At 39.1% G+C, this 13,548-nt stretch overlaps 1 long non-coding RNA gene across 2 annotated transcripts; it reads right to left on the bottom strand.

Moving 5' to 3' along the window:
- Positions 1-6,008: 6,008 nt before the first annotated feature.
- On the bottom strand, positions 6,009-8,533 carry LOC119309559. 2 transcript variants are annotated; one of them, XR_005150562.1, is made up of 4 exons: positions 8,467-8,533; positions 8,220-8,327; positions 7,736-7,855; positions 6,009-6,116 (listed from the first exon to the last, which is right to left on the bottom strand). It is a non-coding gene; the product is annotated as an uncharacterized LOC119309559 (long non-coding RNA). The 2 variants fall into 2 exon arrangements; XR_005150560.1 differs by lacking the exon at positions 6,009-6,116 and having other exon boundaries at positions 7,178-7,855.
- Between the last annotated feature and the right edge of the window lie 5,015 nt (positions 8,534-13,548).

Here is a 13,548-nt window from a genome sequence, read left to right as displayed (position 1 = left end):
GGAAAGACCAAGCAATGTGCATGCCAATCAGATCTGTGGCTTTGAACAATAGGTGACAGACTGTGTTTTCAATTGATTCATGGTCTGTTGTTTTTTAAAAACACTTGGCGCATCCTCAACAAAATCCTGATTAAACGATAGGCTTGGCATATCTTTTTTATCACTGTGGTTGCTTTTATCTGCAACTGATTTCTTTGATTCCTCTCCCATGCTGTAATGCAATTGTTTTGGGCAATTCCCGAAGGCCTTATGTTTTATGTTATTGGGAACTGCAGGACACCCATCGAGTATTTAGGATCCCAGACAGGGCAGTTCTTGACATGCTCCTGGCACACCTTGGACTATCACCAGCTCTTTTGCACATACATGTGATGTGGTACATTCTTTCTCTTCATGTTTTAAGAAATTACTTTAGGATACTTCATGTTTTATTGTTATTCTCTATGATCATTAGATTTTCATTTTGCATTGTTATCCTGTCATTAGATAGTGTTTTGTAGCCTGTTTTCCTGATGTTTATTTGAATATGTTTTCTTTTATCCATAGATGAAGCCCATCCATTTGTCCGTTCTTCGTCAGGGTCACAAAGTCTTTGTGCCAGGATTCTTTCCTTTGTAAATATGAAAGCGTGTACGATCTATTCACAGATTTGATCTGCTGCTTTGTAGCCCAACTGATTATGTACTCTTGATCGTCCTCATGGCATTTGTCAACTCCATTGTGAATTGTCTCTTTATCCTAAGGCTGTACTCGCTATGCTAGAATGATAGATGATATAGTAAATACATCTTTTCTTTTTACAAGGCTCATATCGTAAGGAATGCCGTGTCCTGTGAACCAAGTTCAGTATGTTGTCCATTAAATATATTCCTATTTCTTGTTCAGAATGTGATGCTCCAGTTCAGATAATCAGTAGTGCATATTTTGGCTGATATTTCTACTACAGAGCACTTGGTGGCGATGGATAAGTGTCGGACGCGATGGGTTTCTTGTTTGAAGAGACTTGCATTGTTGACTATTATAGACTTTTTCTGTGTAACTTAAAAAGTGCTAACATATTTTTAAAATATTACTATAAATTTGAAATCTGTTCACATGTTTCAAAATTGTTCGTTCAATTTTAGAAGTGTCTGCACATCTATATCCCGCTCATATCATATTATTCACTGCATGTTATCTATTATGATTGCATATATTAAACTTGGGTTAATACTGACTTAGAATTACCTATTTCGAAAATGTTGGGATCGGCACCCTCGCGCCAGGGCGCGAACCCGATCTAGTGATTGTGGAAACAACTTCAGCTCATGTGTATGTGCGGTTGTGCGCCGAGGTGCAAGTGCGTTAATCTGTTGTGTGATATGCCGCGTACTCCTCCATTAATTTTGTAGCCTCGTGACATGTGCTTTATTTCAGCTATTTTAGTGTCCGACTAACGTCGCTTTAATGGTGTTTGCAAAACTTCACAATAATCGGTAGTACTCCCTGTCTAGGTGAATAAGTCATCTTAGGTTGTGCACCATGATTAAGGATGAGGGAAAAACGAAAGAACTTAATGTTTATTTGTAAACTAATAGCATTGCATGCAATGAACTAACCATTGCATGTCATGTTTGGTTGATATGTCATTGAAAGCATGCACGCCTCACATCTCTTATTGGTTGATATGTCAAGGAATAAGAAACAAAGTGAGAGTTAATGCACCGCGCCTAAGTGTTTTGGGATTATTTGATTTTTGTAAAGTGACTTAAAGAGTACTATATGGTTTTCTGTTTATGTGCATGTAGCTGTGAGGTCTGTTGATTTATCTTGTTGCGGCAAGAAAAGGCAATACAACCTCTGTCTAGAATTAATTGTCGCTGAAATGTGTGTATCTACGGTTAATTCCGAGAAGGGGGTTATTTATGTGAAGAAATGTGCCCGCAGTCTATTATTGTTCATTGCTTTTGAGATAGTTGGAGCGGTAAAATGAGACTACAGTCAGAAATTCTTTTGAGCTTAGACTCATATACACCCGTATGAACAGTGAATTGAAGAAATATAGTAGACTAATAAAAAAATCTAATTTTTTTTCACAGAAGACATGTTCATGTTCTAATTGCACTCTGGCAATGAAAATACATGTGTGGTAATCTAGGCAAAAAAAATAAAGGCCCTTTTTATAGCACATATCTTTATTTATTTTTTCTAAGATCACCACACATATGTTTACTTATAAAATTTCACTAGTTAGAAGATGTAAGGAGCTTATTGTCTAAATTTTCTAGATATTTTTATTTTATTTCCCCTCATTTTACTGTTTATGCGGGTGTGTATTGTGTCGTCCGTTGGGTGTGGACTGTGGTGAGTAGTAGTTTGGAGCTCAGAGGAACACATGTTAAGATTCTATATATATACTCTGAAAAGAAGAAGAAAAAGAATAGGTGATGTGTTAAGCATGTTGTAGACAGGTTGTAGTGTTGCCTTCGGTAGCTAGCATTCTACCCACCGTACGTGTTAACAAGCATGACATGATCCGTGTGTGCTATTTTTATAACGACCTAACTGTGTGTTGTACCTAATCAATGTCCTAATGCCTTCTTTGTTTCACAGGATTCTAAAACACGGGAATAGAACAAACATATGATTGGAATGGCAGGGTCATCTCAATCCTACAAGGTTTTAGTTGTTTAATTGCATCATAGGGAAAACAAAGGATTTTTTCAAAGAGGTTTGAGTGGATGCTAGAAATCCTATGGGAAGTAGTACAAAGAAATCCTTAGGAAAAAATTCAATAAGACTCAATCCTATGAATCAAACAACCAATATAGGGAAAAAATCCTAAGGATTGTAATCCTAAATTCCTATGAAAATCCTTTGAATCAAATAAATTGTGATAATACCCTAATCAATATTTCGGCCTCCTAGGGGATTTACACACCTTCTCAAGTTTGTTATGATGCATGATATTGCTCTGTGTGTGACTATTTGTGTGAGAATATCCTCCTCACGTGGACTGTTCGGAGATGATTTTTGGAGCCTTTTAGACAACACAAGTGTAAGTATCCACCACCCCATTAATGTTCACGACCTATATACTGGCATTTTGTACTTTGCACATGAGAGAAGGGTATGTTTAACATCCCATCTAGTAGCCACCAAATAAAGTGACGAAAAATCTAGATTAGCCTCCCTTAGATAAGAAAACAAAATAGGAAAAGATTGAAGAAAGAAGCTTGCTATCATGCAAACATAGTTCCTGCCCAGAGTTGAGAAGTTTGGATCCACCACATTTTTTGTTTTAAGTTGTGGTTCCACATTCTTTTGTGGTATTGCCTCAACACCTAGCTCTTGGCGCTCCAAATTTAGTTATCTTTATCCAAAACTAGTTGACCCATTGCGCCAAATGGCGCAGAGACCCGCTAAAGCCATGTTGTCGATAAAAATAGTTCCATTTTGCAAGGACATCTTCGATATTGGTAGTAGAAAGGCCATGTGTTAAATCATACTATATTGAAACATGTTTATTCCATGTGCGCGATGAAAAGATATTCAAGGTTTAGTTGTGGGCAAGCACATATGGCAACAAACTTATCTCCTTTAGTCTGGATAAACGGTAGCTTGTTGTCTACAATGAAATGTATATATACATAAGAGTCCCATTTGAAACAAACTCTATGTAAATTTATGTTTTACTTTGTTTAGCTGTGGGCAAGCACATATGGTAACAAATCTAATACCCTTTAGCAGCAAAAAACGATGGATTGTTATCTACAATGAGATGTATGTACACATTATAATTTGGTGGCACAAAGTCCCATTCAAAATCATGGCCTGTTGAAAATATTTCCATTTTCAGCAACTCTGTGCTTTAGAAACCACACCCAGGAAGAATTTACATCTTAGTCACATTGGAAACCATATGGCATTAGTTATACTGTTTATAGAGACAAACGTTCCAGGCAACAAAGACTTTTAATAGAATCATCACCAGCTCTCACAACCTGGGTAAGTCTCAGTTCTGCATCTACTCTAAAAAAATATCATAATAAATTGAGGCTAAACCTATGTGCCTATGGTAAACAAAAGGAGGGAAACACACCATAATTCTTAAAGGACCTATCCTAGGATGCATTTGACCGCGATACCATCCTAAAAGTCCTTCCTGATGCTTCTTAGCTGATCGCCCTGCGTATGAGATTTTGTGCCACCTTCTTAATGCTGATAAGAGTTCCATTGATAAGTTGATCTATGGGTTCAATAAACATCAAAGTCAAGAGAAAAAGATCATGTGATGCATCTCAGCTGATTGATTGTTTCATCTCTGCTAAGGTTGTGGAGCTCTAAACTTCTCTGGAATAGCTGCAACACAAAAGAATAAACCATACCATACTCAAGTTGATCAGTGCAAAGCTCTTTATAAAACGGAAACTTCAAAGGCCATATAAGGTAATGTGTTTAAGGATTTAGAAAACAAAAATATTTCTCAGTATAGAACAAACTAAGAAGAACATTTCAATGCTAAAATAAAACTACAGCAAGCACAATGATTCCACTACACTCTGTAGATACCCAGTTGCTAATTTAGGTTGTACGGCCTATGGAATCAAACAACATATAAAGAATCTCCTTTCAAGTACTCCCTTTGTAAACTAATATAAGACCATTCAGATCACTAAAGATTGTAGCTTGGAGTATATTAGTTTATTCAGGGAGTATAGACTGTAGCTTGGAAAGTGAAAACAGTGCAACGGACATGAGCCTTGCAGGACATATACTTCACAAAGAACACAGCCGAACCTGAGTGTACAAAGGTCATAGGGCTCAAAAACTCGCCAATCCTTGAACTGGTTACATTATAAACAAATTAAGCTTGTCGTAGAATAAAACCATTATGACCTACTAAACCCAACCTGACAAAATGATCCATTTCAAATTTTCAATACATAACATTTGATGTGTCGTTAATTGCCAAGTTGTTTAAATCTTTGGAATAGAATCATGTGGCCCAAACATATCTTGTATTGCCATTTACGAAATAAAGGAAATAAAAAATATTTTAACATTAATTTATCTTCCATCCTAACAATAGCCTCATACAGCACCACATCTCTAACCTTAAGCTTTTTGAAAAATACCATATAAATATTTTGAACAAAATAAATGGCAAACAAAGAAGTAATATATACACATAAAATTCATGTTTACTGGTTTACTATGAATCACTTGATGAAGGAAGCAATTGATTTAGTATGGAAATTAGAATTTCAACTCTAAGAATGATCATATATCAATCATACTCCTAGTGGCTCCATGGTCAAGGTGAGGTAAGACCTTGTGGTGACGGGTGAAGCAAAAATATGCGGGTAAGGCTCAAAACTGTTGAACTATACATTATGTTTCATTTCATGAAGCACACTGAACCATTGATACTGCATTAAATGGCTAAAGAAGCATAACCTGAAAAGTTGTCATGGTGACCACAAAATTCAATTTCTAAAACATGTGGCTCTTTTTTGTAATGTTGGCCTATTTCAGAAGATACAAAAAGAGGGCATGCAAAGATCATAATCTGAACTGGATGTCTAGAATTTACAGAGAAAATAGATATGATAGTCGAAGCATGAGACAAAAATGCTTCTAGGTCCTGGCACAAAATTACAAACCCATAATTGATATCCAAAGGTCACTTTTTTGAATTCTCGCTAAGCATGGCAGGCAAAGTATTAGAGGATGCAAATGCTTCTATTCTCCTTATTAATTGTTGCAATGTAAATCTGTAAGATATACATGCAATTCCAGCCAGAAACACACTGACCAAATACCATCAGAACAACTATGGGAAATTAAGAATAGGTTCCAACTTTTTGTTCACGGGAAATAAAGTAAGAAAATAATATACCAAAATTTTAATTTGAGTTGTAGAGAGGTGGGGAACCATGATCCTTCTTCCGGCAGACACCGGCGGCTGGGTGTCGGAGGGCTCTTCTGACACACATAAAGCAGATACATCATCTGCAAACCATGCGCTTGCTCAGGTTGGAGCCTCATTTGAAGAAGAGATGCCTATAGAACAAAAACGGGGTCAACGGCCTTGATGCTCTTTCTAGGTGGAAAAGGCCATCATGGAGAAACTTCTAAAGAAAAAAAATAGAGAATAAATGGCTGTCAGAAGAGTTCAGATAGTTCCCTAAAAACCAGAGCATAATAAATAATAAACAACCATATGTTCACTTGTTTAGGATGTTTTCGGTCATACAGACCGCATTTCTGGTCCCTTTCCCACTATACCTTAACTCGTTCTCTGATCACAGCTACACGACCATGTGTCATAAAAATACCAGTTTTGTAGAGAACTTGTCGCCAAATAGTGTATCATTATCAAGAAAATTTGGATGAATGACTGCCAATTTAGCTTAGTAGAACTAAAACCGAGTACATGATGTGCGGTTTCAGTACTACTAGCTGTGAGGAGGAGGAGGTTAGCCTTGATGGCCAGATGGTACCTCGGAAGGACACCTTTCGGTATTTGGGGTCAATGTTGCAGGAGGATGGGGGTATTGATGAAGATGTGAACCATCGAATCAAAGCCGGATGGATGAAGTGGCGCCAAGCTTCTGGCATTCTCTGTGACAAGAGAGTGCCACAAAAGCTAAAAGGCAAGTTCTACAGGACGGCGGTTCGACCCGCAATGTTGTATGGCGCGGAGTGTTGGCCGACTAAAAGGCGACATGTTCAACAGTTAGGTGTGGCGGAGATGCGTATGTTGAGATGGATGTGTGGCCACACGAGGAAGGATCGAGTCCGGAATGATGATATACGAGATAGAGTTGGGGCAGCACCAATTGAGGAGAAGCTTGTCCAACATCGTTTGAGATGGTTTGGGCATATTCAGCGCAGGCCTCCAGAAGCTCCAGTGCATAGCGGACGGCTAAAGCGTGCGTAGAATGTCAAGAGAGGGCGGGGTCGACCGATTTTGACATGGGAGGAGTCCGTTAAGAGAGACCTGAAGGATTGGAGTATCGACAAAGAGCTAGCTATGGACTGGGGTGCGTGGAAGCTTGCTATCCATGTGCCAGAGCCATGAGTTGGTTGCGAGATCTTATGGGTTTCACCTCTAGCCTACCCCAACTTGTTTGGGACTAAAGGCTTTGTTGTTGTTGTTGTTGTTGACTGCCAATTTAGCACATGTGTTTAATCTCATCCAAGTGTTTGAACCCCCAAAAGCATAACATACTAATTCCTTGTCTTCAAATATCATTATGGATGGAAAATAAAAAACAATGCATTAACCAAATATGTGATGCACTTGCTACTGAAAATTACAATGAGTACACATCAATTAAGCTAAAGAATTTGCAAAGAAAGCCTACCACAGGGGACAGAATCTTCAATGAACTGAAATTGCTCTTTACAATGGTGTTTCAACTAATACCACTATTTTCTACGTACTATAAGTTGTTAATTCTTTTATTTTATAACAGAGAGGATTTTTTGGTCTACTGGTGCATATGCTTTATGTCTTTCAGATTCCACCAACATTGTGATGGGACTTGGAGTTACAGGTAAGCTGTGGTCTGTAGTCTATAATAGGTACTGTAGTCTGTAAGAGGCACAACGATGAAACATTATTTTTCGAGGGAAGTTGCTTAATGAAAGGAAGAAAATATTTGAACCTAGCTACAGACCCATATCAATCACTATAGGCGGGAATTGGGATGAAGATTGAGAGAGTTGAGGAGAGGGAGAAACATACCTAGTACAAATTCCATTGCAGCCTTCTTTCATTTCACTCGTCACCGATAAGCATGTTGTTGACATTAGGTGCCAAGTTGCCTCTTGAATATCCACAAGGAATAGCAGCAACAAGAAAAACCTGAAATTGTACTTAAATAGCTCAGCTAACTAACCATGATGTAGCAAAAATAAAATGGCCATATCTAGGCAAGAAGTTTCGGCCAAAAACTAATGCACCATTGCAGCATGGTACGCGAAAATGCATCATAAGACTAATTAGTTAGTTCTTTAATCAATGGACAGTTTCCACTTTTCCCAACCTGATTATATTTTTTCTGCATTTAACTATACTGTTCTAAGTAACCTAACACATAGAGCAACAAAAAGTACCATGGCATGAATGATACACAAACTAACATACCTAGAATAAGCAATCAAGTGGCCTAAACATATGTATTAAAGTAGGAAGGGATGGGAAGTGGCAGCCCATGTGAACTAATTACCTGGCTGGAAGCCATTGCAGAATGTCAGGTGAAGAGTTATCATGGCCAATATACAAGAAACAGATTTCAAGAGTTCCCCAAATCAATTCACCAGAACCAAGATGGACACTGCGTGTACAAAGTTGATATTTGAAAGACATTAACACAATAAAATCATTGTGTTGAAGGATAATTTCAGGTGAAAAATACTGCAGGAAAACATTGTGTTAATCTCTGCAATATCTTCTTATTATTAAATTTATCACACCTTATTAGAACATTAGTTTGTACCAAGACGAATAGATGCCGAGTCTATACTGCAGCAAAACCATAAGGGCTCACCAATTAGAGAGCAAAGAATAGTAGTACCTAATATGCTAACATATTGCCTTCATGTAGTACTGCACTATTAATACCTGAAAATGGTACATGTGATTTAGAGGAACATAATATACATGATGAGCAAAAGTAACTTTTTTATGCTGGTATATGCTAGGTTGCAACAGAAATTTAAGAAGCTGATATGATGCAGTATATTGTACTTGATAATTTGAATAGTCCAGAATAACTATTTGTTTGCTTTCAGTCACTTAATCTGCGGCAGAAGGGAAGAAAAATGCAGGAAAATAGCAGAAGGTGCTGAAAAGACATGGGACACACATAGACTATGGGGACAAACTGAAATTGCTAATTGTGATACTTATTACCTGACAGACATTCATATTCATTGGTGTGGCACTTAGTCGTAACTAAAATGCACGGATATTGGTGTTCCACAGTAATAGACACTTGAAGCCCCATGTTGTAATTGTAACTGAGCACAGATATAACAAAATATTACAGATTAGATATTTATTTAGGAATCAATGAAGAACAAGCAGGTTCACCTCTTCCCCTGCCTTGTCCTCTGGAAGCAAACTGGGAATGCGTTGCTCCCTGTAGGTTCAGCAAGAAAAAAGTATAGATACCCCCCAGAACTATCAGTTAAGGGACAGATAACCCCCCCCCCCCACGTCTAAAACCAGAGACTTAATCCCCTGAACTATGTCAAACCAGACAAAACACCCCCTAGACCCATCTCGAGTGGTTTGGAAGGGCTGTTTTGCCTACGTGGAGGCCAGGACGAGCCCACCAACCGGCCACGTCGATAGGGGTGGGTTTGGGTGCGGTTTAGATGACCCCGCCGAGCTGGTTCGACCCAGCCGCCCTCTCTGAATTTGCACACCAAATTTAGAAGTATATTGACAGCAAAATTTTATATATTCACATGATCTTCACAGGAAGTATAGCATTCATAGAAACTTTGCCAGAAAATTTCTATGTTCATAGGAAATTCACAGGAACTATAATATTGAGAAGCTTCAGTTCTCATAATAAGCAATAGCAAAAGGAAACCATACTTTCCAGAAACTGATAGCAAATTCCATAACATCAAATTTACCCTGACAGCTTCTTAAGGTCTTTGACATAGAAAAGAAAACATCCACAAAATACTACAGACATTGGCATGCTACTTTGTGCAAGTAACTTGATGTTGCACATCAACAAAAGCACACACTTCAACATGATGTTACACATCAAGTACATGACACTTTCTCCACTGATAAGCAAACTGGACATTCACCTTTCTCCAGTTAGGAGCCATTGCAGCCTGTCAGTAGTTGGCACTTGCATGTGAATTGAGCTTGAATTTCCTGGAGCGGGCTGTGAGCTTGAACCTACTCTGTTCTAACTCCTCATCCTGCTTCTTCTCTCTACAGTATGTTGAGAAGCTTGTTGTGAAGATGATCTTGCTGGAGGTGCTTGTTGTGAAGATGATCTTGCTGGAGGTGCTTGCTTCTTTGCCCTCTTCGCTGGATTAGGCGGTGCTCTAGAAGATGATGATACTACATTGTTTGTCCTCTTTGGTGGTTGTGGCACCTGACAAAAATAATGAAATAATGATCAGTGCTAGTTGCAACATATATGACTGTTAAGGTTCAAAGAAAAGTAATTACCTGAGTGTTGATTTCTGATTCCTTTTGCTTCTTCTTTCTTGCTCTTTGTGCTGCTCTTTTGTAGTTATCTTTCTGCTTCTTATCTCTATTTGGATTTCCCAAACACTTTCTTTTGTTGTGATCAAAGCTCCCACAAACAGAACATGAAATTCTTATGCCTTTTTTTGAAAGCTTGTTCCCCTGAGGTTTCTCACCCTCTTCTCTTCTTCTTTTAGTCTTTTTTCTTCCTGGCATCACTCTATGAGGAGGAGGATGAGGTTTTGGCATGTCAGCAACTGGCCAATTCTCTTTTCCCTCCACTGGTTGCAGCACATGGTCATAAATCTTGTTGTACTCAGAGATAGAGTAGCATGGAGCAATATAATCATCTAGTTTTTTACCACATGTGTAAATTGCACTGATAGCATGAGGACAGGGCAAACCAGCCAGTTCCCAATATCTGCAAGAACATTTCCATGCCTCCAAGTTAACTGTGTACCTCCGATGCACACCTTCTTGAACTTCAAATCCTTCCTTCCCATTCCAAAGAACCTGACATAGTCCTGACCTCTTGATGTTCAACTTCAATTTTTTGAAAACATTAGGGCAAATGGTTCCAGGCCAACTGTTAGATTTGTCTCTATTCTCCTGGATCCTTACCATGACCTTTTTCCTAATAATCTCATTTGCTGTAATAACAGGAAAGAACCTTGCCTTCATTATAGCATTATTGAATGATTCACACAGATTATTCTCTACCGAGTCACACCAAGAACCAAGCTTGAAGTAGGCCCTGCTCCAATGCTCCGGTGCAGTTTTCAGGATGTCTTTAGCTCCTTCCACACTTTTTTGGGCTAGTTTGGCTCTATTGTAATTAAATTGAGTAACATCAGATGATTTGGCACATGCCCAGAACATCTTTTGCAGTTTTTTATCTCTGTGCACCTTTCTCCAGTTAGCATAAATATGCCTAGCACACATCCTATGCTCTGCTTCAGGCACAATTTCATTGACAGCCCTGATAAGACCCTGCCAAATGATATAAACATGTTTATTTGAGTAGATGTGACTACATAAAAATGGCTAGGTTCACCACCTATCTCCTCGACAATTTTATAACATGTGACTAGGTCCACCACCTACCTCCTCGACAATTTTATAACATGTGACTACATCAAAAAGAACAACATGAAGAATAAACGTTTGCTTGTAATACCTTCTGTTGGTCAGATATGAAGACCCATCCATCTCCATTGTTGCTTATCTGAAGATCCTTCTGAAGAAATGACAGGAACCAGTACCATGAGTCATATGATTCAACCTCAACTGTAGCCCAAGCAATGGGGCACATCTGATTGTTGGAATCTCTACCAATAGCACATAGTATTTGGCCTGAGACTGACCCCTTCAGAAAGCACCCATCTAGACCCACAACTCTTCTACACCTAGCTAGGAAACCCTTTTTGCAGGCATCAAGACAAATATACATTCTTTGGAAAACTGGCTTGTCAAAAATTTCAGGATCTAGAGTCACCGCCACTGTGCTTCCAGGATTGCTTCTCACTAGTTCTAAGTGGTAGTCATAGACTCTAGAATACTCACCATTAGTCAAATCAGTGAGCTTTTCCATGACTAACTTTTTTGCTCTCTTGCACTGGGACAAGCTAACATCGGCTAGAAGATCCTCAAGTACTGCCTCCTGCATATGCTCTACATGCCAAGTAGGATTATGCCTGATCTGTCTGAAATACTTTTTGGCAATGACCGTGCTTGTGACAAGCTTGTTGTCCCTCCTAGGAATACATGTGTGCTCATTTTTATACCTCACAACTAACAACCAATCAGATCTGCTACTAATGGATCCATAGATGCTCCAAGGACAACCAGGCCAGGAACATTCTGCACTGACCCTTTTCTTTTCATCTTTTGGAAATCTTAAATGGTGGAAATTTGCTAGCCCATACTTAACCAGTGCCTGTTTGAATTCCCTGCTATCACGAAATGCCATGCCTAGAGCAAATTCTGGTTTGTCGGTACTGTCATCATAAACTCTGTGTGTTGTTTTCCTCCTTCTAACTTCACTTATCTCTCCATCACTACCTTCATCATATGACAAGTCGTCATCACTTCCAAAATATGGTGTGTCTTCTCCATCTGAATCATCTAGGTAGTTTCTGGGACAATATACTCTTCAGGCACATTGCATGGTTTGCCCTCCTCTTCTCTCAGCATGTTCTTTCTCACTTTGTCCTTCAATTCTTTAGCATATTTTCTCAACTCTAGCACTTCATCATCAGATGCTGAGCTATTGCTCTCTGCCGGGGGAATAGCATAGTCACTGTCAGATGAGCCATCACTTTCAGTGTGTACTTCTTCATCCTCATCTAAATGTGATTTCCCTTTGTCCTGCATATGGCTGCTACCTCTCTTCACTGGCAATTTAGCACTGCTACTGCTAGGCTGGTAATACAAATTGGAGTATTGCCAAGCTTCTGGTTCTAATATATGTTCATCTGCATTTGGATTATTTTGCTGCTCTTGTACATGTTGCTGCTGGTCCTCTCCATGAAGTTCTTGTTCCTCCTCTAAGTGATGTTGATGTTCCTCTGCATACTCATCCTGTGAAAAGTCATCAGGTATGTTGGAATATATGTCCATAACACCTGCATCAGTGGCATGTTTTGCCATCTCTAACACTGATTTTTGATCATGTAACATCACCAGAGCACTACTCATTGCACCATCTCTTATTAGACCAGGAAATTTCCAATGCAGTGTACTGTTGTTTAGTGCTTTATCTGAACATCTAACATGGTCTGCAAGATTGTTTTTCAGTTCTTCGAGGCTCAATTTTGACAGATGAACCATGGACATGCCATGTGTACCACCCAAATACTGCCACTCTGTACCATCATGGTGAAATTCCCCTCCGAAATGAAACCTGATTGAAAGATAATCCAAAGGATCCATGCCTCAAATCTGCTCAAGAAAATGAAAAAAATTCTGAATAAATAAACATGCTTTCAGTTCAGTCATAACTAAATCAACCCTAAATACTCTACGAGGGAAATCAGAGCAGCATAATGGTCATACAAAAACTACAGAATCAAGCACTACATACATGGCAACAAGAAAAAGAAAAAACCCTAGATGATGTAGAAATCCCCCAAAATCACATCAACTCCAACCCAAAACAGAGAAGAAAGGAGGGATTTCAGGCGGTACATACGAGTCTCCATATCGATGTGACTAACCTGCTGTCGCGCCGGAGAACGATGCTCAGTTCATGCCGTCGATGGCTCGCCGCCAGACCTCGTCGCCGCCGTCGGAGGGAGATTGGAAAGGCGAACAGAGGAAGGGAGGCGAACGGGCAG

This window comes from Triticum dicoccoides, chromosome 1B, assembly GCF_002162155.2.
Source record: "Triticum dicoccoides isolate Atlit2015 ecotype Zavitan chromosome 1B, WEW_v2.0, whole genome shotgun sequence".
Lineage (NCBI taxonomy): Eukaryota > Viridiplantae > Streptophyta > Magnoliopsida > Poales > Poaceae > Triticum > Triticum dicoccoides.
The sequence above is the reverse complement of the archived record's forward strand: the minus strand, read 5'-3'. Positions and strand labels throughout refer to the sequence as shown.